The sequence below is a fragment of the Leptosomus discolor genome, chromosome 9 (assembly GCF_034619465.1).
Source record: "Leptosomus discolor isolate bLepDis1 chromosome 9, bLepDis1.hap2, whole genome shotgun sequence".
Lineage (NCBI taxonomy): Eukaryota > Metazoa > Chordata > Aves > Leptosomiformes > Leptosomidae > Leptosomus > Leptosomus discolor.
The window spans coordinates 17,625,196-17,650,812 of NC_141399.1; positions in this window are offsets into that span (position 1 = coordinate 17,625,196).

The window sequence follows — 25,617 nt, forward strand, 5'->3', positions numbered from 1 at the left end:
AGAGGAAACATCGGTTTGAGTTGTAGATTGCAAGTGTTTCAGAATGAGCTTGCAATCTTCTCCGTGTGGAGTCAGCCGTGTTAAGTAACAGCAATGTAATCTGGCCCTGGGGTTATTCCATGTACATCCCCTGCTCGTTTTGTGGTTTTGAATTTCCCTAAAATAATTTTTTCTTAAACTTGAGCAGTGAAGATGAAATCCCCTTTTGATGCATTTTTATGCCTTTTTGTTATTGTCTCACTGAGAAAATGAATTTGATCATGAAATACTGTGTTCCCATTCCTCGACTCTTCCCCTCTGTCTCGAGACTTCTGTCCCCTTTTGTATATGTTTTGATGTAAGGCTCTTGTCATACAGCACATGTGTGTGTATATATATATACACATCTACCTGTAGACTATACAGCTTCTTCTACTTCACTGAGAACAGGTGAGTTTCTGCCTATTAATCAGAGCTGCAATAAGGACTGGATTGCCAGTTCTTGCTTGTGTTTATGTAAGTTGCTTTTATTTAAGTAAATCCAAGCCCTCTTCATGCTCTTGGAAATTTCCACTGGCTCCACTTATATAGGACTTCAGGATTTGACTTCATCTGTTCAGACCAACCTTGCTGGTCAGGGTTATTCTATCAATTTTTATTCAATAACAGAGTTAAGTTGGTAACTGAACTCTGCTCCCCAGGAAGCAGGCTCTGACACAGCAAATAACACTGTGTGGGTGACAAGTTTAGGTCTATCACTTGAGTTTACGTCTCACTCCTCTAGGGAGGTGAGCTGGTCTTTGTCAGAAAATAAAAAAAGGACAGAGGTATAAACAGAAATGCATTAATTTAGATATCTAGGCAATATCTGTAGAATTAAAATGATTTAAAACTTCAGGTGGAATTAGAGAGATTGCACGAGTACCCCCCTAGGCTTTACACAAGAGGAGCTCTTGCATTTGGGACAGAAGAGGAGAAAGAAGTGCTGAGGTGTTTAGATGACTGCTCTGTTTTGCTTCATCACGGAAAGAGGGATGGTATAAAGGGGAAGGCAGGAGGCAAAACAGCTTTTATGTTTGGGCATGGGCTGGGAGAAATAACATGCTGTAAATATTGCAGCTGACACAGCAAAGGCCCATTTGGCCAGGAATATAGGGCAATAAATGCAGTCAGGTGATTCAAGGGTGTTGTGCATAAGTCTACCAGGTAGTTAGGTGAGAGCCGATCAGGAAATAATTATGGCTGATAAAGGGAGCTTGTAAGGAGGCCAGCACCTTTTGTGACCATGAAAGGTTTTAATGGTTAACTATTATGGAAAAGCTAGAAGCCCGTTCTTCCCTTTCTTTGAAGTCACACCCGACTGCTCTCCTGCATCATTAACTTCAGCGCTGCCCTGCCAGATGGCAGACTGCTGTGCCGGGGCTTCGCAGGCTGAGCGTGAACCAGCTTTAGTTCAGGGCAGCCTCGGGGATGTGAATGGGGAAGTTGGTTGCTTCTTAGAAGGGCACAAGTGGTAAAGTGCCATGTCTGCCCAGATGCCTGGATCTCCTGGGGGAATCCATAAATCCATACAGCTCCTGGGGAAACTGCAGGAGATTGCTCTCCCCTATATATTGCAAATGAAACCCAACCCTGGCAAGAGGCTCGTGTATGGGTGGGTGACAGAAAGCTGTGTGGCTTGAAAATGGATTTGGGAATGGATTTGGGGAAAAGAGGCAAGAGGGAGGAGAGGGGAAATCTCCTGTGCTTTGTGTAGGTGCAGCAGCATATGGCTCAGCTGCTTCAAGACAGGTTCACCAAGACACATGGAGTGCAGCTTCCCAGGACCTGGCCTGGATACTGTTTTTGAACATCTCCTTCTTTCTGTTTACTTATGCAATGATGAAAACAGCAGACATCAATAAAAACAGCTCTTGCCAATGTGAAGTTAAATTGACAGTCTGTGGGTAGTCCCCTGCTGCTGCATTTACAGCACAATATGGCCCTAATATTTTGCCTTGCTGGGGCTGTGTGCTGCAGCTTCCACAAGAGAAGGAACCATCAAAACTTCCATTCCCCAGGACTGGGAGTAGAGGTCCAGCCTGGTGGGATCCCATCTTCTAAACCACTTTGGCTCCATTTACAAGGCTTCTGCCTTGTGGCAATGACATGGGAAGATGAAGAGGCCACAGACTCTGTTAGGAGGGTACAATGGTGCTTAGGATAAATGAGATGAGATTTGTATATTCTAGCTCTGTATATTCCTAGGGTTGGCTGAAGGGATGCAAGGATGGGGACCCCATGGTAAGCTGCCCTTGCCTCTAGTTGGGTCAGCCGTTGGCAACATACCGCAGAGAAAAGCGCCGTCTTTTGTGTAATAGCTGTTTCTTCTGTCCGCAGCTCCACCTGTAACAGTGAGGGCAAAGCTGTGGCTGGTGCTTGGCAGGCACTGAACAAGCGGTCTCTGGCTTCCTCCATGTGGGGAACTGGCCCTGAACATTAAGATAGTGGTGGTATTAAATACAGACAGTGGGAATGGCGCCGGAGCAGTAGTCTGGATCTTAAACAGACTTTCCTTTGCAACCTTACTGTACAGCTGTTATTATAGTGTTTGCTAATTGATTTTAATTGATTAATGCTAGCTAATTAATTTTTATTAAGTCTCATATAGTGACTTTTACGGTTAGGCACAGCTATAAACCTCTGTGCAGTCTATCTGCAATTAGCCTAATTTTTCCCTGCTCAGAATTGCCCCCAGCAGGACAAGATGCAGACAGGACAAGGTGTTGCCAACTGTGGGGACTCGCTATGCTGGACCCGCAGGGCATGTTAAGGTGTGCTGTCAGGCCAGGGGAAGTGGGTGCAAATCCACGTGCTGTTGTTGGGACTGTCCGCAGACTGTGGGTAACTCCTGTGTTGGTCTGCATTGTTGTATGTATCAGATAACCTTGCCCAAGATACAGACTCCATCACCATTTCTGAGAAAATTACATCATTAATATATTATCTGTAATCGATAGGCCATGGCCCTGATTCAGCAAGACACTTAAGTACATGGCCAATATTCATCATGCGGTCTGGTACCTCCATGGTTCCCTTTTTTTTTTTTTTTTTTAAGAGACTGCTTTTGCATTTAAAATTGGATTTGTGCTAAACTGAGGATTTTGTGCCTATAAAGAGCATCAGCCGTGGCCTGACCACAAGGTGCCATGTCCTCACAGTGTAAATAGGATCCCAAAGCTGGGAGATACCATCATGTGGAGGACAAAAAGCTAGTGAAAGCCAAGAAAAGGGAGAGACCATTACCAAGCGGTGCATTTGGCCTCTTGTGGCCCTCCTTGCCTGCACAGAAGGTTGATGCAGAGATCACAGATTATGGAGTAGAAGTTGTGAATTTGGTTAAATTGCATTTGACTGTCCTTAGTGCTGGACAAGGACACGGTGTCCAGAAGGCAAGGGGAGAGAGAGGACTTGCTTATGATTGGGCAGAAAAACAATACGTACTAGGGGGGAAGTAAGAGCTCTGCCTGATTTTCCATGTACAACTTAAATGAGCCCTTACAAGGTCCTATTTGATTTCTTTTTTAACAAACATTTTTATTTTTTAAAAAATCTGTAATTTTATTTAAAAGTGTTTATTTTTTTTATTTGAAGAATGAGTTAGGAACAGTCGTGAAGCAATCGTTCATTAGGCTTGTAGCTGGGTTTCATTTATTTTTAGTTCTGTTCACCTTGGCTAGCTTTTAATCAGTTTAATGTTTACCCTGTCATTTCACTGATTGTTATTTATTCCATTCAATTATGTGTCTTACAAACATTCATTTTCCATCACAGATCTCCTATAATGACCCCTAGAAAGCTGAGGAAATGAAGGCAGGGAGTTTCAAACCACCTTGAGAACATCTAGTGACCACCTTGCGTGTTACGAGCCTGAGCCATAGCAAGTGGCAGGAGGACTGGGATCCTCCAACCACTTAGATGCTTTTGAGAAATTACTTCTAAACTGTATTTGAGCACTGCAGTAAAGCCCAATTAAGTACGTACTTAAGCAGAAGCTTAGTTTAAAGCACACGACCAGTCTTGCCGCTACTTGACAAACCATATGCTGGGAGTTCAGTTACTACCCTGAAGCTTAGGGAATGGCTGGAGCAGTTTGTCTGCCAGGAAGCTTTGCTGTAGGCATGTAGCAAGAAGGGAGAGTCTGAGCTTCAGGTGTTGCGCTGGTATCACCTGGAATTATTCTGTTAACTTGGAGGGAAGAGGTGTGATTTATGCATCCATCAGAGGTACTCAGTAATGGTTTGGGGTTTGTTTATTTTTACAGTGCCAAGTGAAGAACTGTAGGGACCTGAGGTCACCCCCCCACCAGGCAGCCATGTCTAGCCATGAGCTGTGTCTCTGTGTTACATTGCAGGGAGACAGAAACTTTCTTGTCACTGAGATTTCAGCAGCACCAAGGCTTGGTGGCTGAAGAGTGATGAACTCTGCACTGAGCTGTGCAGAGACCCAGGGGTTCAGCCCTGGCATGGTGAGCCCTGGCATAGGGGTAGGTACAGTCCTACGAACACAACCATACGGTTTTTGCATCCTAGCCTTAAAGTCAAATCTTGGTCACACAACATGGACCACCTCTGTCCTCCCTTCAAACAACTTTCTTTCTGTGACCAGCTTTGGTCAGGGCCTGATCCTGACCTGAGAGGGGTCAATGGAGAAGTCAGCACTGACTTTGCCCGACTGCCACAGACCTTCAAGCCTTGGCCTATCTGCTGAGCCTCTCCAAGAGCTGCAGTGCTGACTGCATTGCTGATGGATGCCAAAGACCATCTTAGCTTCACACCATCGTTGTCCCTGCTGAGCAGTCCAGTCTCCCTGGTTACATGACAGCAGAGCTAGAATAGGCATGGCATGATTTTGCATGATGTTCATCGATCCTGGCTTAGTACTCAGTGTTTAACATGACAAAAGACTGTTTACAAAGTCATGGCTATTAAATTCTGCAGTTGTCCTGTTTTTTAGAGGAGCAGAGTCTCTGGCGTATATACGTGGGTCACGAAAGTAGTCGGTTTAGCACTGTCCCTTTCTTAAAGGCGAAGTGGACTTCTTGGAATTCCACAAGTGATATCCACGAGATCCTCAGTGGGGGTGGCTCAGGCAAACCCTCAATAAACAGGGTCAGCCTGATCATCATGTCGATTGCCTTGTTGCATTCCTCTAGCAGAGCACAGCTAGTGAAAAATCTCAGATTATAGGGCACTAACTGGAAGTCAATCAGGAAGCTGTAGGTGCTCCTGTACTCCTGCTGCACAACAGCAACAGGCAGACCACTGCCTGCATGTGCCACCTAAAAGACATCTGTGACTCCAGCAGATCATTCCACCCGTGTGTGGTTTGATTTTAGTGCCCTTCAAAGCTGGGACTTGCAGACTTTAAGCAGCTTCCTTCCCGCTCCCAGACATGACCATCCAATTGCTATGCTTGTAAGGACTAGAGAAAATGCGAGACGGTGGGAGCTGGAGATAGAGCAGTTGTGGAACAGCTTTGCCAGAGCTTGTCTTGAACTGAACCACTTGATCTCAATCTGATCCTGGATTGTGCTCATATGGGAACTACCCCCTGCCCAGTTTTCCACTGACATGGCACAAGGAAGAGAGATCTACTTAGCACCAAATCCTTCCTCCTTTCCAAAGAAACCATTTTGTCTGGTGGTACTGACTGCTGTAAGGGTTATCATGCCTAAGAGGTCTAAAGCAGAGCTCACATCCCCTTGAGTTTTGTGGAGTTAGAGGGTCGCTCTTCAGTGTGCATGAAACCAAATTGGAATCAAGATCCATCCTGCCCCAGGGCTAGCTTTTTTTGCAGCACCCTGCTACTCTGCTACTTCCCACCACAGCACCCGGCAGAGCCAGCACAGCCGGGGCATTCTTGGTTCCTCTCTGGTGGGAAGGCTCTAAGGTGGTTTTGCAGATGACAGGTTTTCCCTGGGGGAACTATGCTTGGGGAGCTATGGTCCTTTTACTTTTAGGTGGACCTGACAGCTGAGCTGAAACCAAGTGATTCAGAGTTTGGAGAGTGATTTAGAGTCAGGCTCTGGGAAAAGCTCCCCTAACTGTGTTGAGCTAAATCCAAGGGCATTGCTCTGGCTTGAGACTGATGTTAGCAGTTTTATCTCCATTGGTTCATCTCCTGAAGCAGTCAGACATACTGTGATGTATCCTGGGATAGACGGTTTAGTTTAATGTAGACAGATTTGCTAGTGTCCCAGTACCTTGGCTTCTGTATGCCATCTTCCTGCAATTTCAGTGGCCTTAGGGTCAAGCACCTAATGATCATGGGCAAGGGGTCCCTCCACTGCTTAACACAAGTCTAGAAATACACCTTAGCTGATGGTTGGATTTAGAAGCTGGAATCAATACCCTGATGCTTTTTATTTAGCCAGGCATCCCTGCTGAAGCATAAAGAGTTAAAGGAAAGTGGCCTCCGTGGGCTATGGGAGGTTAGGCCACCAGGATGAAGTTCGGACAGCACGGGAAGGAATAAACATGAAGGGCTCAGAGCCTCATGTCACAGCTGGAGATGACTTGGTTGACCTTACTGAGAGCTGTTTGGTGCTGCGTGCTTCGGGACAGTGCCTATGTCATAGCCGGCACCAGCTGTCGGGTAGTTGTAAACTCAAAACTGGAAAAGCACCGTAGAGCCAGAAGGGCTTTTTCAGCCCTCTAAGCATCCCCTGCTTCACAGTGTGGAGGCACAAGCCAAGACCAGCCAGGAGGGGCTAATTCTGTAATAAAGATGAGACGCGTTGTCTTTGAGCCTGACAGCCTCCGAAGCTTTCACAGTGCTGGAATTTGACTTAAAAATGGGGAAAAAGAGGATTTCCCTGGATTACTATTTCCCCAAGCTTGGTTCAGCATGCCTACAGTTCAGAGTAGATCTGGTTGTTTTTATTTGGTCAAGAAGTTAGGAGAGCCTGGCATGGCTGGACATGAAGTCACACATTTGTGGTATTTATGAATTCTCTTGTGAATGTATGGAAAACATGTATCATTATTGCAACTCCCAGTGCTCGAAATAGTGCAAGTAAATGACTGTGAGTCAGAAGAAGGTGAATCAGTGTAAGTTAGCTCTACTGCCAGTTGTTTAAGAGCGCAGATGTGACATGGGCAATTATTTGGCTAATTAGAGCAGACCTTTGAGCATTGAAATCCAGGGTTTTCAAAGGAGCCTAGCAGAATGAGGTGCCTAAGTCCTTCTGCTATCAGTGGGAGATGGGTACATACTTCCTTTAAATGCTCAGCTTAGCACAATACCTAAGACATTTTATTCAGATGTTAAGGGAGCAGCATTTCCCCTGGGTGTGTGGGCAGTGTATTCCTAGCAAGAGGGACAGAAGACCTCTAGACAGAGACCTACAGCCTGAACCACTCCTTCCTGATGCCCACTTCAGTCCTCCACACATGCTGGAGCTTAGCAGAAGGACTTAAGATGCTCACCAGAGGGTGTGAGTGGGAAGAGCCCTCTGGCTGCAAGACCACGATGCCTGCAGTGTGGTCTAAGGGTGGCAGCTCTGTCGCGTAGTCCTTACCTGGGAGAGATCATCTAAATGTATAAGCAATGGCACTGTCCAACATAAAATGCAAGAGGGCAGGCAGTTAGTCCCACATGAGAGGTCAGACAGAATTAGGATAGTTTCTGTTTGCTCTGCTGATGTGCAGAAGTGACTCTTGTTTATCCAGCAGTAAAGTTGCGCATTTCTCAAAGGTCAGCTGCATGTTGGAAGTGTTCACCCAGACACTGATGCTTCCAGCAGAATGTGCTGCTATGTCCCTTACTGCAGCAGCCACTGTAAATCTTTGCAGTCTGTTGATTTCCACATCCTTCCCCTTTCTTTCCTCCCATAGGCAATATGCATGAACTGGTGCTGCAGATGTCAGCCAGGCAAGAGTTAAATGCAGTTGTGGAGCTGTTGGCCTACCTTTGAAAGCATAGTGGGAGACATGTACCTCTGATCTTGTAAAAGATCTTGTTTTCTTGCTGGCAGCACAGCCTGCTCCAATTAGAATACAAAGACTGAAACAAGGCCTGGAGTCAGTCCGTCCCCTGCTGTGGTGGTGGCACTGTCACTGCTTTTGTGGTAAGTAGGGCAATTTCAGTGCCAGTCACCTCTCTGAATACAGCCTTGCAAAGACATGTGCAAAGTCATTGATTTTTCTTTAGCCCTGGTATGTTTTCCCTCTGTGAGATTATGGAGCTGGCAGGACAGCCCTGCCTGCAAAGGATTTGCTTCCACTTGGGCTGCAGCCAGGCAAGACAGGAATCCTAAGTGCTCGCTGCTTTATGGCTCATCTAGAGCAGCAAAGCTTGGTGCTTTCTCCTCCAGTTCACTCTCTCAGCGCAGAGATGGCCCAGGGGAATCATTTGCCTTTTTATTTTTCTAAATGGGTTTACCCAGGATAGGCAAAGGAAGTATGGAAGCATCTTCATCAAATGGGTATGATGGTCATGTCTTGAAGGCCTGGTAAAGGCTGTTGCATGAGGCAGTGTGGACACACAAGCACCAGAGATAGGAGTGTTACCTGCGATGCTATGCTCTCTGCCGCCAAAATGCCTTCATGTTGTGGGCCAGGAATCGAGATGAGGGGGCTGAAGTGATGTAAGGACATAGTGGAAGCGAGCAGCAGGCTTGGGAACTTGGTCATGTTTCAAATGGCAAGTCCCTCCAGTGTTGCAGGGTCTTCCCTTTGCATCAGGGAAATGTACTATAGGAGAAGCAACTCCAAAGGCTGCTGGGAGGGTGCCAGGAACAGCTGAGAGAGAAATCTTAGCTTGACCTGAAATACCTGCTCAGGAATCACTTGCTGCTCTAGTGAGTGGGCAGGACCCTACTGAGGTCCCTGTTGCTGTGTTACACAGGTCATCCAACGGATCTTCCAAAACCAAGACTACCAGTTGCTATCAGGGAATGAAGCCCAGGCTGCCCCAGTCTCCCTGGGTCTGCTTGTTTCCCAGAAGACACCTGTGCTGGGTTATGCCACTGAATTCCTGCAAGGCTTATGGGTCCCAGCCTGGGAATTCAGCGGCTAGAGTGGACCAAGCAGCTTATTTGAAATCCCTACACACCACTCCATAATTAAGAACAAGAGAGAGATTTGCTATTAATTAGCTTTCATTGACCCACTTTTGACCCTCCAAATGCTGTTGAAGTGCACTAGGTCTTTAAGAAGGCATGTCAGCCTCTCAGGGGAGAGATTAATCTTCATTACTGCTTCTGCATTAGCCTAACGCTCTTCGTTAGTTTCTCATTAATGCTCTGGCAGATCAGAGCCACCAACTGAGGAAGTAACATTCACATAGAACATCGTTAGGAAAATACAGTGCTTTCATACAGTACAGTAATGGCCCAGGGTACTGCTGCTCATGCATAGTGGCAAGGCCCTGGCTGTTGGAGATACGCTGGTAGCAATGAATGATGGTTATGGGTAGCATGGCATGTGCAGCAGGTTGTGTTAAACCATGCTGCTTTTGTTCCTTCCTTCACCTAGACTGGTATCTCTCTTGATTGTCTCTTCCACGTGTTGCTTCAAGTCACTGGGGTTTCTGGGTCCTGCTTTGGTTGAGTTCCCACTGCATCCTGTTGCAAACCAGCCCCTGCTTAGCTCCATGGAAGGCTGAAGCTGTGACACTGGGGACTAACTGAGGTACAATCCTAGGTTTCCTAAGTGGTGTGGTTTTTCACCTGGGATGACAGGGGAGAAACCCAGCGGGGGCTGCCTCACAAGTATTTTACCAAAGTGAGGAGCAAGTGGAGACCCTTCTCAGATAGCCTTAAAAATAAATTCCAACTGATGTTTATTAAAAGAAAGGTCAGCACAAAGATATCACATTGTCTTGCTGCTCTGGGGCCTCCCTGTGGCATCTAAATTAGGAGAGGGGCTTCAGTTAGTTTCCCTCTACTACACTCATATGGTGTTGTGAAAGTTTGCTTGGCTGTTCTCTGTGCCGTGGTTCTGCTATGAGAACACTGCTAACAAGGAATAATGATATGGTGTTTGTTGTGAGTCCCAGCCACAGGTCGCAGAGAGCTTCTGCTCCCCTAAAGGAGTGAGCCTCACAGCCTGTTCTGCAGGGTGATAAAATGACGTTGAAGTGCAGACTGCTGTTCTCTCGCAGCTACTGCAGGATCCCACGAATCATCTAGAAGTGATTAATTTCTTTACAAGTGCTGCAAATGAGATATGTATCAGGGTTACAGCAGTCTGTTGCAATGTTACATTGAGTTTCACTGAAAGCCTAAAGTGCTGGATCAAGAGATTGTCTCTTTTCAACAGCACATTGCAGTTGCTGAAAGAACCTGCTAGATAAATGCAGTCCTTGAAGGCTCCAAAATTTAAAAGTAAATAAAGAGGAAAAAACCCCATACATTAAAAAAAAAAAAAAGAAACGAACCATTTCTTTTATATTTCTTGTGTATGTATTTGGAACATTTGGGACTGTTAGTAATATTGCTGGCGGAGCCTGCTCTGTGAATTTGTGAATGGGTTGCAAGTGTCAGTGGGTGACTAGATTAGGAAACACATGGTAGAATAGAATATTTCAGTTGGAAAGGACCTACAACAATCATCTAGTCCAACTGCCTGACCAAATCAGGGCTGACCGAGTTAAAGCATGTTGTTAAGGGCATTGTCCAAATGCCTTTTAAACATCTCTTGGGGCATTGACCACCTCCCTAGGAAGCCTGTTCCAGTGTTTGACCATCCTCTTGGTAAAGAAATACTTCCAACTGTCCATCCGAAACCTCTCCTGATGCAGCTTTGAACCATTCCTATGCATCCTGTTACTGGATACTGGGGAGAACTCAGCACCTCCTTCTCCATTTCCCCTCCTCTGGAAGTGTACAGAACAATGAGGTTGCCTCTCAGCCTCCTCTTCTTCAAACTAGAGAAACCTAGAGTCCTTAGCTGCTCCTCAGAGGACATTCCTTCCAGCCCTTTCACCAGCTTTGTTGCCCTCCTCTGGATGCACTCAAGGACCTTCACATCCTTTTTAAATTGTGGGCCCTGGAACTGCACACAGTAGTAGATCAGAGTCCTGCAATAGCCTTGGGCTATGGTGGTCCTGTCCCTTAGATTGGACCAGAAAAGAGCAACCCTCTGCTTTCCATGGGGTGAGGCAGAGCTGTGAGATGGAACCAAGGACCTGTGCAGGTGGGAGGTATGAGTGGGCCCACCTGCATTACCTAGGGCTGTGGCTTTGGGCATGAGCAAGTTCTTGGGATTGGGACCTTTTATTCTGAGCGCAAAGGTGGTGGTCAGCACCCCAGGCTAAGTACTCAAACATGACTCCATTTTCACTCAGGCACCAGAATGAGGTTAAGCTGTAGGATGCCCGTGGATCTTATTTACATGTTTGGGAAGATGAAAGTCCTCAAAATACAGGCAATCCCTTCACAAAGCCTTGTATCTTGAAGAGTGTAACATCTCAACACCAGTTAAGGCTGCGGTAATATAGGAAAGATGGGAAAGATGGGAAGAAATTTAATGTGATGCTTTAAATGTGTCTCAGTGTCACTGGCAATAACTTGCCTTTGGTGGAACAAGGACCTGGAAAGCTGGGAAGAAGTAGGTTGAAAAAGAAATGTGGCAGCTGTTCCGTCAGCTGGCCTGAGGAAGCTCAAAAATATAGGAAGTGCCTATGTAAATGTGGGACATGTTGCCTGCAAGGGAACCTGGATGGAACCAAATCCAGTTTCAAGCTATTTCCTCCCTTTTTCACCTACTTGGAGTGCCCCAGGGCTTTGCAGTTGCTTTGTAATGATGTTGTTGGTGCAGGTACTTGGAACTTTTCAGGGTGTGCAAACACAATCTTCCAATCTGTTGCTTGGATTCAAAGTTTCAGTATTTGGACACATCAGCTATGTGGTATGTTCCTAATCTCCAAGTGGATGAGGGTAGTTTTGATGATCAGGTCAGAGAGGTAAATACTCACCACTACATATTTCACTGTTACTTTGAACAAAGGGCTAAAAAATGTGATTTATTGTCTCAGCAAACATTCCTGCCAGGGAACATATTTGCTAGATTGTTGGTGAAAAGTTAGATCTGAAGAGATGTGAACTCACTCCAAGGTGATTTTGGTTACACGTTTCAAATACACAGTTGCAAATAATTTTGCTTTCTTCTCTCTGTGCCACAGTGGAAGCTATGCACTAAGCTGGGGGAAAGGAATTTCCTGCAAGACTCAAACAAAATTTAACTTCTGTCTTAGCATGAGCTGAAGGACTGGGCTCATTCAGACTGGGGTTGGGAAGACAGGGCCTTTTGCCTGTGGAAAATGGAGCTTTTCCAGTGGTAGCATGCTGTCCAGGACTCTTAACAGCGGTTTGAAATACTGCTGCAGTGCTTAGTGGGAATTTTGGGGGAACCTTTGATCAGCTGCAGTTCCCATGGTGCTGTACTGGTTACCTCTTCCCCAGGGATGGAGGCTGTGTTTGACAGATCTCCAACTGTGCTGAATCATAGAATCATTTATGTTGGAAAAGATCTTCAGCATCATCAAGTCCGACTGTTAACCTAACATTGCCAATGTCCCTAAGTGCCACATCTACATGTCTTTATCTCCAGGAAGGGTGACTCAACCACTTCCCTGGGCAGCCCATCCAATGCCTGATAAACTTTTCAGTGAAGAATTTTTTCCTAATGTCCAGTCTAAACCTCCCCTGGCGTAACTTGAGGCCATTTTCTCTTGTCCTATCGCTTGTTACTTGGAAGAAGAGTCCAACGTCCACCTCGCTACAACATCCTTTCAGGTAGCTGTAGAGACCATTAAGGTCTCCTCTCAGCCTCCTTTTCTCCAGGCTAAACAACCCCAGTTCCCTCAGCTGCTCCTCATAAGACCTGTTCTCCAGGCCTTTCACCAGCTTCATGGCCTTTCTCTGGACACACTCCATCATGGGGGATGTCACTTGGTGAGAGAAAGACAATGGAAGATAAGACAGGCAAGCCACAATTTCTAAGAAATATCCTGGCCATCTTTCCCTATGCAAACAGTTTTTTGGAGGACAAAACTATAAATTCTTCATAAAACAACATAGCGAAAAATATCCTAGCTATACTTTTCCTGTTTAAGCCTACTGCAACAGAAACTTCTGATCACATCTACCTGTTAGTAGCATTGTATTAATTACTGTAGCATCCTAAGCAGCTGATGATCAAACATGGCCAATTTTGGTCATTGCAGGTATTTTTCTATTAAAGAGAACCTTCACCCTAATCAGGTAAAAGTTGCAACATTAAAAAAAAAAAGTCCCTCAATGCAGCTGGAAGGGGTAGAAATAGCACTGACAGAGGAGACTCTGGAATAAGAACTTGTCAGGTGGGGGGTGCTGAGAACCAGGATGTAGTTGTGGAAAGAGGAGAGCTGCTAGATCTCCCAGCTGCAGTAGCTGAAGATTACATAAAGGCTGTGTATGTCAGAAACGTCTAGACAAGGTGGAAAACTTATTACAAGTATTGGGGAAAAAATAAAAAAAAGGAAGAAGAGAAACAAAGAGCCAGTAGATTGCATGATTATACACTGCCTAAGGAAGACAGGTTGAGATTATATAATTCCCTGGGGAAACTCTACATGAAGCAATTATATGTTCAATTAGGTGCACTATGTTAGGGTTTTTTAATTTAAAAAAAGGGGCGTTGAATGCTCAAAAAAAGTGTGGAGGAGGGTAATGAAGTGCTGAGCCGAAACCCTTTTTTTAAATCTTTATGTACTGCTTAGTGGGGGGGAAGAGACAGCAGAGAATAGGATGCGTTTGACATGTGTCAGAGATATCAACAGCTCCAGTGACAATTTAAAGGAAATTAAATGGAAATTAAAGGGAAGCATTTTAGAGCACACGTCCCAAAAGCATTTAAAATATAGAACACCAGAAAAGCTCAGCATCTGTCAGCAGTGGGGGATCAGCTCCTTTCATGACCAGCATGCTAAGCTCAGAGGGCCAAGCCTGCATCAGCTCTGAGATACCAGAACTCAATCTGATGCACATCAAAAGCTGTGCCAGAGCGTAGGGGAACTTCTAGGGCAAAACAGCTCCTTCCAGCAGGCAAAAGCTCTAAAATACCAGTGTCATCTGGGGATGAGGGCAAGGATTGGGACTCTTGGATAGTGATTTATCAGCTTCATGACTTCTCTAATTCTTCAGCTTAGCTGGTCAGAGGAGTTCATAAGATCATAATGATTTCATGAGGTTTGCCTCCCCATTGCCCCATCCGTTTTGTTGTCCTGCTCCAGGGAGGTGAGAAGTGGCAGCAGCCTCTGGCTGTGCTCTGCACCCTGACCTCAAGGTGACTTTAAGGGCTTTTTGCTGCTTTTCTCAACTGCCTGATCTTGGTGTGCAATATGCCATCTGGAAGGCAGGGCACCACAAGGAAGTGTGTTATGAAGCAACTGGAACCGAGACTTTGTGAGTATGGCTTGACTTCCTTATTTTGGTTTCTCATGGTCTCGCAAGGCCATGTAATACAGTGTTGTGTGTGCCCAGTGGTCTTCCACTGAAAATCAGCTGGCACTTGGCTGTCATCACTTAGCCATAACATTGTGTGGCCTCTCTTTCCTTAGGGCTGTGCTTTCTTTCATTTCTCTGCCTCACTCTCATTTTAGTCTCTGTCCATCTCATGGGTATTTTCATCCTCCTCAGTTCTATCATATAAGCAACATAAGCAGGCATGATATGACACCACTGTTACTTCTTTTTGGACTCCCACTGCCTAAGTGACCCAGAAGCTCAGGCAGCCCATCTAGCCTGACATAGAGGACCCACAGAGATGCACACCAGCATCTAGACAGAAGAACAGTGAGTGTGTTCTATACGGAAGTAAGAGAAAAGGAGACACTAGCATGTTTTCATTTCCTCAGGAACACATCCCCCAAAAAAACCCACAAGAGGGTGAGTCATCCACAGAGGATATTGGCCTCTTGGGGCTGCAGCTGCTAGCTTTTAATTCTATCATTTTAATTTACCAGACGAATAAAATAAAAGAAGGAAGAAATGTCTGGATGGGATGCATGTCATTGTTTCTCTGTAGGACTCTCCATATTCCGCCATGGATGCATGAAATTTCAGGTCTTTGAGCTATGAGTTGGTCGTGCATAGATGTAGTTTGTGCAAACACATCTGCAGGCTTCAGGTACAGCTTTACGAGATCGTATAAGATCATCTCATTGGTGAAAACAGTTTAATATTAATCAGTATCCTTCAGCTGAAGCCCTATATACAAAGGCCAGGCAATACAAAACTGGGAAGAGTGGCTGATACACTAGAGGGTCATGTTGCCATCCAGAGGGACCTTGACAGGCTGGAGAAATGGGCCAACAGGAGCCTCATGCAGTTCAACAAGGGGAAGTGCAAGTCCTGTCCTTGGGGAGGAACAACACCAGATACTTTTCAGTACAGGCTGGGGGCTGCCAGCTGGAAAGCATCTGTACAGAGGAAGGACTTGGGTGTCCTGATGGACACCAACTTGAACATGAGCCAGCAATGTGCCCCCATGTCAAAGGCGGCAACTGGCATCCTGGGCTGCATTAGGCAGAGCCAACAGTGGAGGAGGTGATCCTTTCCTTCCACTCAGTGCTGGTGAGGCATATCTGGTGTGCTGTGTCCAGTGCTGGACTCCTAGTGTAAAAGAGACGTGGATGTACTGGAATGAGTCAAAGGCAGGGTCAGGATTAGGGGGTTGGAGTATCTAGTGTATGAGGAGAAGCTGAGAGAGCTGGGGTTGTTTGTTCTGGAGAAGGGAAGGCTCAGAGAGGGATGCTGTCAGTGGACATGAACTGAAATATAGGAAATTGCATTTAAATGTAAGAAAAAATTCACTGTGGGGGTGGTCAAACATGGGAACAGGTTGCCCAGGGCAGTGGTAGAGTCTCTACCCTTGGAGATATTCGCAGCTTGACTAGACATGATCCTGATCAACCTGCCCTATGTGACCCTGCTCTGAGCAGGAAGTTTGAGCTAGATGTTCTACAGGGCACCCTTCTGACCTCAGTGATTCTGTGATTTTTATTCCTAGTTGTTACCACTAAATGAATTATTCAGCTGTCAATGAGTTGAGATATCTAGTAAAGAACTGAAGCAATTCTGTGTTTAGCATGAAGCTTCCACTGGGCTGGTGTGGATTAGCTGAGTCAGACCACCAGTCTGTCAGCTGGATAAACATCCCTCTTCCATTTCTGATTAGGTCCTCCCTTTGGCACACTCTGAGCAGTAGAAAGTCAAGTGCTGTAGTGCAGAGCCAGCCCAGAGAGAGTTTATGATCTCTAATTCTAGGAACTGTTTTTGTTAGATCAATAACAAATGGAAGAGTAGGGCTGTAGCAAGCAGGTACACGTTCACATGTCAGGTCAGAAGCTCTTCAGTTATCAGCCGTCTCCTACTCTTAGGCTGGGCTGGAGTGAGCACAAAGGCAGTTTTCAGGGTTTGTGCCATGAGATATAAGAAGTTGGTTGCAGATACAACAAGAGACATTGGCAAAAGGGTACCATACTTCAAATACCAACTTAAACTATTTCACTGAAGAAGGAAGCAGTGTGTGAAGAAAAGGAAGGCCAGTATTGTGAATATTCAATTTGATTGTTTGTATTGTTGATCTAATAGAAATCCTGCTTGTTTGTCCAATGGCTGGTACAACGTGGAGCCTGGGATTTCAAGGTTTTATTCCATTAGTGATAATGGGAGGATGGGACTGAGTTTTAATTACTGGCACCTTCTTCAGGGCACTAAGGGAAGTAGTTTCAAGATATGACTGTAGTCCAGGGTCTCAGGAAGGAGAGGGCAAGGAAGTCTTAAAAGTCAGGCTATAATCATGAAAACAAAAGTCTGGTGGGACTGCCTTGAGGTACAGGCAAGTCAAGGGCTCTGCAAAACTAAGAGCTCAAGTGGCCGGTTCTGGGCTGGTTGGGGCTAAGCTGGTACCTTAGCTAACGGACAAGAATGGAAACCACTCAGTTCCTGTCTTGGAAGATGTTGTACTTCCTAGCCTAGGCCAGCCTGGAATGAACTGAAAGTGGCTGAGAACAAAGTTCCTTGTGCCTGTGTTGTTCTAGGCTTTTCCGCTATCATATTTTCTTTAAGGCCACCTCTATCTCTTTCTGCTCTTTTATTGAGATATCCAAGGTAGTGGCGCAGGAGGAGAAGAAACGAGGCATGGTTTTGGCAGCTGTGCTTCAAAAAATCTCCAAGAAAAATGTGTAAATACATGAAGATTATCAGTAAGATACCTTTTTTGTTGTTGTTGTTGTAAAGTCAGGGAAATCATGAAACTATAAGGTAGTGGAAAATAGCTTTGCCAGACCCTCTTAATTTTCCTCTCCTCTCCTTGTGGATAAGAGCATATGGCTTTCTAAATGCAATTTGGAGTTGGAATGCAGTGTCCATATTCCCATGCCCCCTCCAACTTACTTAATTGAGGTAAAATACAAACTACTTCGCTCACACTAGTGTTTGAGCACCAAGGACTGCCTTGTGGTTAAGACAGGTTTGGCCAACGGTCTCTTCTTCAGTCCCAGCTCTGCCAGCAGCAGCCTGTGACATTGGCAAATGCTGTTTCCCTGGTATGGGAATGTATGAATTTTCCTGGACTATACTCCTGTGTCATTAAAGCTAATCCTGTCCTTTGAGTATATAATTGAATCAGGTTCTCCTTTTTCTCTTTATTGATCGTACACACCAAATCAGAATGGCAGCCTTTTGCCCTGTCTGGCTTTTCTTTGTAGATTTAGACTTTTAATTTCCATCTGAAGTTACTAAATATTTCTAGGGGCTGCAGAACTAGGAATTGGTAGTACCTCACAGCCATGGCAATCAGGGTGTAAAAAGATGCTAGTACAACATTTCTGTCTAACCTTTTGCTGTTATTTCTGATAGTGCTAACAGTGCTGTCAGCGAAAACCAGAGCAAGTGGAAGAGACATTATTCAGTCTAGAAAGAAAATCATGATGGTCAGGGATGATGGGAGTGATTGAAGTTCCTCCTGCCAAACATCTCCAAACCTACTCTGCTCTCTCATCTGCATCTTGATGGGGTGTCAGGCAGGAGCTGGACATTAATGAACACAAGGAGACTTAGATGTTGCAACTGTTAATCGCAGACAACTGTGGGAGTGATGATGCCAAGATTGTCACTGTAATGCCAAAAGGATCTAACTGGAGTGCTTAAAATTCAGTCATGTAGGATTGTATTTAGAGCCTGTTCTCACCCCTCATGGTGGGTCTACACAAAATCCTGCTGGATTATCATCACTCTTCAAAACTAGACACACTCTTGAAGTTCCTAAATACAGGTAGATTTTTAGAATTTTTTCCTATCTGAGCAGCGGTTGTCTCTGGGTGATCCTTTTGTGTGCTAACATCCCTTCTTACACATGAAGGGGTTGAAGATCCTCTGCAGTGTACCCTGACTGCAGCCCAGTGCCAAATGGCCTTGCAGATCACATCCTCCCTGCCTAGCTGGGGAGGTGCAGGGAGCTGGTGGCAAAGTGAGCCAACATCTTCTGCCAGCAGGCATGGCTGGGGAAGCCCTGCCTTCTCTGTATTGTACTTTGAAATATCTGTACAGGGCATCACTGATTCCAGAAAACGCTTTTGCCTTGGATGGGAGTAAATCAACGCACAAAAATCCCTCCCTACCAGCTGATACAAAATGTACCGTGTTTTTATGTTTCTGTTGGCCTCGGTGTTTTATGTATAGTTCCTACATAGTATTTGCGTAAAGTAGAATTGCATCAGTCGTCTCTTCTCTCAAAATGTTAACCTGCTTCAGCAGGAGCTGGCACTGGGAAGGAGAAGACAGTAGACAGACCAGGGGAAAACCTGGTGCAGTGATTGCATCAGCCTCACATCAAGTTAATCCTCTAGGGACTGGAAAGAAAACGTAAAGTGATGCCGAGACTTGAGGTCAAAGTGAAGCTTGAGGGACAAGTCGAGCCCTTGCCTGAATCAAGTCATGGTTTCCTTAGTCCACCCTCTGATAAACCTGCACGTGAGTCCAAATACTTTAAACATCATTCAAGAAAAGTCAGTACCCTAGAGGCATGTCCAGTGTGTGTGCGTCCAGTGCACACAGCGTATCCGGTGGGGGTGGATAGAAGGGTTCACCGATCACGTAACCAGAGGCCGTTACAAGTGCCCTTGTCCTCACTCAAGGAGTGAGTTGTCAACAGAGGAGGAGGTTGCTAAGTATTTGCGAGGGTTAAAAGTGGAATGGAAGTGAGGGCTGGACCCAGTCTCCACTCTGCCTGAAGTGCTGGGTTTCAGATAAGTCAATGTCAAACCTCCCTTTCAACTGTTGCATCAGGAACAAAATGTTGGGGTTTTCCCCATTAATTTGGCCAGACTGACCCTTGACTTTCCATCAGGTCACGATACGTTGGCAATCAAAGGATGCTGCAAGTATCTGGAACCACAACCTGCAACCACCGCACACCTGAAAACACACCTTTATTCTGCTCTGAAGCAGTGAGGACCTCTCCAAAATATGTAATGTTCTGATGGCTGCTCATGGACAGGAAGGATCACACAAGGGCTCAGTCCTGGCGTAGCTTTCCGCCCTTTGGGTGTGAAAGGTATCTCTTAAAAGGTGGTTAAAAGCTGCATTTTCTCTTTCATGAGGAATTTGAAGAGTTCTGATTTTTTTTTCTCTTTTTTTCTTGAAAGCAAAAAAAAGCCCCAAAGTTGGGTTTCTGGTGAACAGCGTTGCAAAAATAGTAGAGGCCATCAAAATGCAGTCATTCTCCTTTCCATTGCATTTTTTTCCTAGAAAACTGTCAAAAGGAAACAATTCAAATGTATCTTTAAAATACAAAAATGCAGGCTTTGTACAAGTGTGCCCAACAGTTGTTTGCTGTTTCAGTTTTCCAATTGAAAACGTAAAAATAATCTCTATGCAAAACATGGGGTTTTGGTGAATTGACCTTGTCTTACCCAGACAGTTGGGTTAGGTCTGGCTTTGCCTTGCTGTGGGCAGCCCCTGCTTCAGCACTGCTTGGGCTATTGCCTTCATCTTGCCAACCTTTTTTTTAGCTTCAGCTCTAATTCTGCACCCTTCTGCTGGGGGTGAGGGGGCTGATACAGGATGCTCTTAAGAGTGGGGTTTGCTGCTGGGTGTTCCGTGTTAAGGCAAAGCGGTCCTGGGACATGTAGTTTGAGTTATGTCTGAGAGACACAGGAGGCTGATTAATCAGCATGGTAGTGGCAAATGTGGCAAGCGCTGCCTGAGAGGCTTTGGGAAGATTTGGAATAGCTGAGACTCCCCAGCAGAGTGAAATACCCCCTAGAAGGGGACTATGCATTACTCTCAGCACCTGAGCTGAGTTGAGCTTTGATTTAGGACAAGGTTTGGAAGGAAACTGAACAGCAAAACATAAAGCAGTGGCTGGGAGAGAAGGAGGTTGTTTGTGTCTGGCTGAGGGCTGGTGCTGCCTTCCCCAGCTCCTGGAGAGCCTGGAACCAGGAGAGTCGTGGTAAGTGTGGTGTTGCTGTACTCATCAGCCCCATTGTGCTAGCCTGCTGTCTGAAAAGGCCCTTTCCAGTTTATCCAAAAAGCAGTGGGTTCCGTCGAAGAAGGGAGGTGGCTGAAGCTGCTCAGCAGTGATGGGGCAAGGAGGGGCTGGAGCCAGGCAGCAGCTCTGCTACGCTGTCAGGAATGTGTGGATCTGTTTGTCTGTGTTAAGAATCTTTGTATGTAACTATCTCTACAAGGCAGATGCAAACTTGGTTGTGTCTCAGCCACTTTGCTTTGGGACAGCTATCTGTAAGGCAGTAACGCTTTGCTGTTCTAGGGAGCTCTCAAATCGGTGAGCAGTGCTGCTTGCATTTTGGGAAGGGAAGGAACTGAATTTGCGCAAAGGCTTAGGGATGAGATGGTATCCCAAAACCCAGAGCATGTGTGCCAGTACTAGCACTGGTGGAGCAGCTATGGTCTGCAAAGGTATTCTTCCTTGTGCTGCTCCCAGGTCTGTTCTCAAGTAGAAGTGGGCTGTGCACAGAGTCCTTGGCGTGGCCTAGGTACAGGAGGAAGAAATTACGCTTGTGACTACCTGATGGCACAGGTATTGTGGAAGGATATGAAGGAAGAGGTGGAAGTTGATGGAATTGTTCTGTGCTCATTGCTGCAAGTTTGTTGACTCATAAAGAAACATGCAGTACTGCAAAGGTCTGGCTTGTCCGTCAGTCAGGGGAATGCTGCCTTTGCATTTGGTCTCTAGTACAGAGCTGTGGTTGGGGGAGAGCTTCTTCCTCAATTATACTCAGCTCCTGAAAGTGGTGTACAAGCGACTTTGGTCTGGCAAAACTCCCTGACCTTCCCTGATTCATCTACGTTGTGCTCAGGGCAAGAGCACAGTTACTGGGAAGCAGAGGATCTGGTACCAAGTGGGTTCTTGCATCTGTGTGTATGTCAAGTGCCCTGTCTTCAGTGTTTGTGCTGAAAGCGTGGGGAGGCCTCCAACATCATGTACAAAGTGAAGGAGAACTAATGCGAACTAGGGCTCTTGAATGCAGGTGCTCTGAATTGCAGCTGAATTTCCTCTTAGGAGAGCTCAGGAGCTGCAGGGGATGATGCTGAGTGTGAGGAGCAAGCCTTTAACTCGCTGACATGCATTTCTGCTCTAATAGTGTCTTGGTATGACATGTTTTATTCCTTTAGTGGCCTGTGGCTGCTCAGTAGAGCAGAGGGCTGTTTTGCTCTGGTGTGTTACCCTGAGTCTCAGGAGGACCTTACCAAGGCTGGGCATCCCCCAGCCACGGAGCTTGCCTGGGGCTGGGAGCTGCTGGAGGGCAGGGCAGAGATATGTGCTGTGAGTAGTGGCCATCAGTAGCCAGCTTGCTATGGGCACCTCCTGAAGGTGCAGAAAAAGGGGGGAGGGGCTGGGGGGGGGGGGCGACACAACACATAATGGACTAGCATGTGATTTGAGCAAATGCATGAAAATTTCTAGCAACTGTTTCTCTGCTTTCATGCCCATGCTTATTTGCTGGGCTGCCACATGTTGCAGGGTCAGAGGGATGTTGAAACATTAGAAGAGTGTAGTGCTTGTGCGCTGAGTTAAAGAGCATGTGTACGCACGTGCAAAGTCAGCCCTGGTGTGTGTGTGGCTAGAGGACCTGAATTGGGGAATTCATCATGTAATTTGTATTTCTGCACGTAAGTATAGATTTCTGTATTTGGTGGGTGGAAAAAAGCTCCAGTGTGAACACAACAGAATCCAATATGGCTGATCTGAAAAGAAAATGTGGAATATAAGGTGATCTTAAGTGTCTCTAGTGTGGTATTTGTACTCACTATCTTTTGAGGTAAAAAGGGGACAATATGGTACCTCTGGTGGAGAGAAAAAAAGAATGGAGCTTTTACATATATGGACCAACCTGGAAGTATTGAGACAGTGGCAAAGTACTGAGATGCCAGCTGAAGAGGCAGGTGACTTTGACCTGCCTCCCTTCTCACAGGTGAAACTTTCTGAAACAATGAGGACCCTTATATCTGTAAATTCTCAATCCTCACAGTTGGCCTTGCAGCTCTTTAGTGGGTTGATCTGCTTCATGCTGGTTTCTCATGGAGAACGAAGGAATTCTTTCCAAACCTCAAAATGTCAGTCTTCGCAGCTGGCCAAGGAGCTGGAGCTAAGTGATAAATGGGGCAGATTTCTGTCTTGCAATGTTTTTTTCTAGTGCTGTAAATAGTTTTGTGGGTTTTGTTTTGGGTCGTGTTTGTGTTTTGTTTGTTGGTTTTTTTTTAAGGACCAAACTGCTCAAATCTGAATTTGGGAACAGATTTAGTCAAAAAGTAATGTTGGTGGCTGATGAAAATATCAGCCAGAAGAAACTGGTTCCCTGGTTCATGTTTTCAATGCAACCGTTTTGCTTCTAGATGATGCTGTCAGTTTTCTTAAATTTGTGGCTTAATCTAAGCCACTTTGCCTGCTTTCACTTTGGACAGCAGAAGGTGTCTTTGTTAGCTGAGCTGCAGAAGCAGCAAATGTTGCTGGGACATAGAAGGGGCTGGAAGCTTTAGAGAGAAAATGCGGCCTCCTGCATTCATAGGTGTAGTTGTGTAGACTCTTTCTGCACCCCAAATACACTCCCTATTCCTTGAGCAAGAGCAGAGAGTGGACTGGTGTTCTCTATAGCTGGGTTTCACAGCATCTGTTCATCTGTAGCTCTCAGATCTACTGAAATGTTTGAGCTTTCTGGAGGAAATCCCCTAGAAGTGAAGGGCAGTAGGAAATTGCATGTGTGCATGGGTGCTGTTGCCGTCTGCTGCAAGGGGTCGGGATGCTCAGCAACATCATGAGCACTGTGCTAATAATGCGAGGTGTGATGCCTTGGCCTGGCAGCAGGTTGTTGCAAGGGTGAGGCTGGATATTAGTATCCTGACTGCAGAGGAATCCTGTTTGTCTGCTGACTTCGTGACATGGAAAGGATCAGTACCTGAGGCCCTTCGTAGAGAGGGGGGAAGTGAGAGCTGGAGTGTGTTAAGCTGCCTTTTTTTTTTTTCCCTGTAAGTCTGTTGAGTGTGTCACACTATCGAGCAAAGTCATACCAAGGTAGAGAGGTTATTAAAACACATTTCAAAAATCCCTGGAAGTCAAGCATATTTGGATTTTAATGACTAGATCTGTAGCATCTGGTGCCTCTTCAGGCTATGGCAGAGGAACACAGCTGTCCTGTTCACTCACTGGTGTGGCAAGTCCAGCTGCTCTGTGGTACCACCAGGCTCTTGCCATAGAGATGTCCTCTTCTTGGTCCCACAGAGCTCTACCAGGGACAAGCTGTGGTTATGATGGGGGTGCTGCTGTTTTACAGAGCCAATGCTGCAAGCTAAAGTGCTCTACAGTGAAACTACCAGACTATATTTCTCCACAATAGCAAGCTGCCTTACATAATCCTGGCTGCCTTGTTTTGGGGAGGGTATAGCATGGTGCTGGGGCTGCATGGACTGGGGTGTGGGGACTGTGCAGCTGCAAGGCAAAGCTCAGCCTTGCTGTCCTCACAAGTCTGGGGTTCACATCTCGTTTCTGTTGAAATACACTTAAAAGAGCCCTTGTTCCCTGTGGTCCTCACATCTTCCAGTCAAGAGTTTGAAAAGCACTTTTCTGCCTGCCCAGCAGGATGGGTACTGCTAGCCCAACCTCACTTGAAGCCACTTCATCCCTCACCAAAGCGGGTGCCACCTGTGGGGTCACCTCAGCAGATTGACACCTTCTCTTGAATTTCTATGCTCCTGGGTGACTTTTCTTGGAAGGATTTGAGCCTGTTGCCTGAGACAAGTACATGAAATGAAGGCTGCTCTAACTTGTGCCAGGTATGTCCTTCTGCCTCATCTGCAAAGGACACTGAGGTCTGGCTCACCAGCCCACAACTACAGCCTCTCTACTTCCTCTGCAGGGGAAGAGAATCCATGTGAAGGGGAATGTGCCACCATTTTCTTTTCACAAGAAACATTCAGATCTAGTCCAACACAGCAAACTACAATTATTGTGTGGTTCAGGAGCCCACAGCCCTGTTATGGGCCACACAACAATCCTTTGGAGTCAGCATAACCCAGGGTGGAGGTGGGTAACTTGGAGGAGCCAAACTGGAGCTTGGCATGGAGCAGGGTGGACAATACAAAGGTGTTTCTGCATACTTCTATTTCTCCTGAACCTCTCCAAAGCAGTTGCCAAGATGTGGTGCCCACTTGGCCAATGATGCAGGAGGCAGCAGGCAAGGTTTTTGCTTTAAAAAGATGGTCAGGTAGTCTCTGAGGATCATTTTGAGTGGTTTCTTCCCAAGACAGAGATGCTGAGAGTGGAGACCTAGGGTTATGTGAAGCAAATCTTGAAGAGCTTTGTCAGACTCGGTAAACCAAGCAGGGACAAATAAAACTCTTCACTGATTCTGATTAGAGAGAGATTTGGGCTCAATTGAAATGTAAATAGCAAGTCTAATTTTCTACCTTGTGGCATGTTTCTCCCTGAGACTCCTGAAAGTAGGACTAGGCATAGGAAAACACTAACTAAAGTTATCTGCTTCAGCATGTAAATTATTTATTCTGCTTATGGAAAAGCTGATTGTCTCCAGCAAGTTGCTCATCCTATTTTTAAGTAGTGGGGGTGGTTTGAACTGGGCGCTGCTCTGAGTCAGGCATCAGATGTCCTCAATGAGCAGATAAGCCAGCTTCTGCATGGTGAGCTGGTGTGACCATGCTGCCTTGGGCTGTACAGGGCCAGGGAGGATACCAGTGATGGTGTCTGTCATGGAGCATTTCCGTGGGGGCAAAAGCAGTCTGCTACCTATGTTAGAACAAGCGCATGCTTAGCCTGGGTAAACAATTTGCCTTTAACCTCAGAGATCTGATCCAAACCCATCAGAAAATGATGGAAGTTTCCCAGGGATTTGTGCAGGTGGTAGAGCTGGCTCCCTTTAACCACGGGCTGGGACAAATGTTGGCCCAAGCAACGCTGATGGTGAAAACTGGACAGCCCTGTGTCTCTGTGCTTTGCAAAGGACTTTTCATTGTGCGGAGCCATCACTTCTGTAACTGAGGAGTCCTTACAGGCTATCTTGGTTGAGCTCAGTCCATCTGAGCAACTTAGTCACCCTGTGTCAGCAGTTTTCAAAAGGGGCCTACTGGCTTCT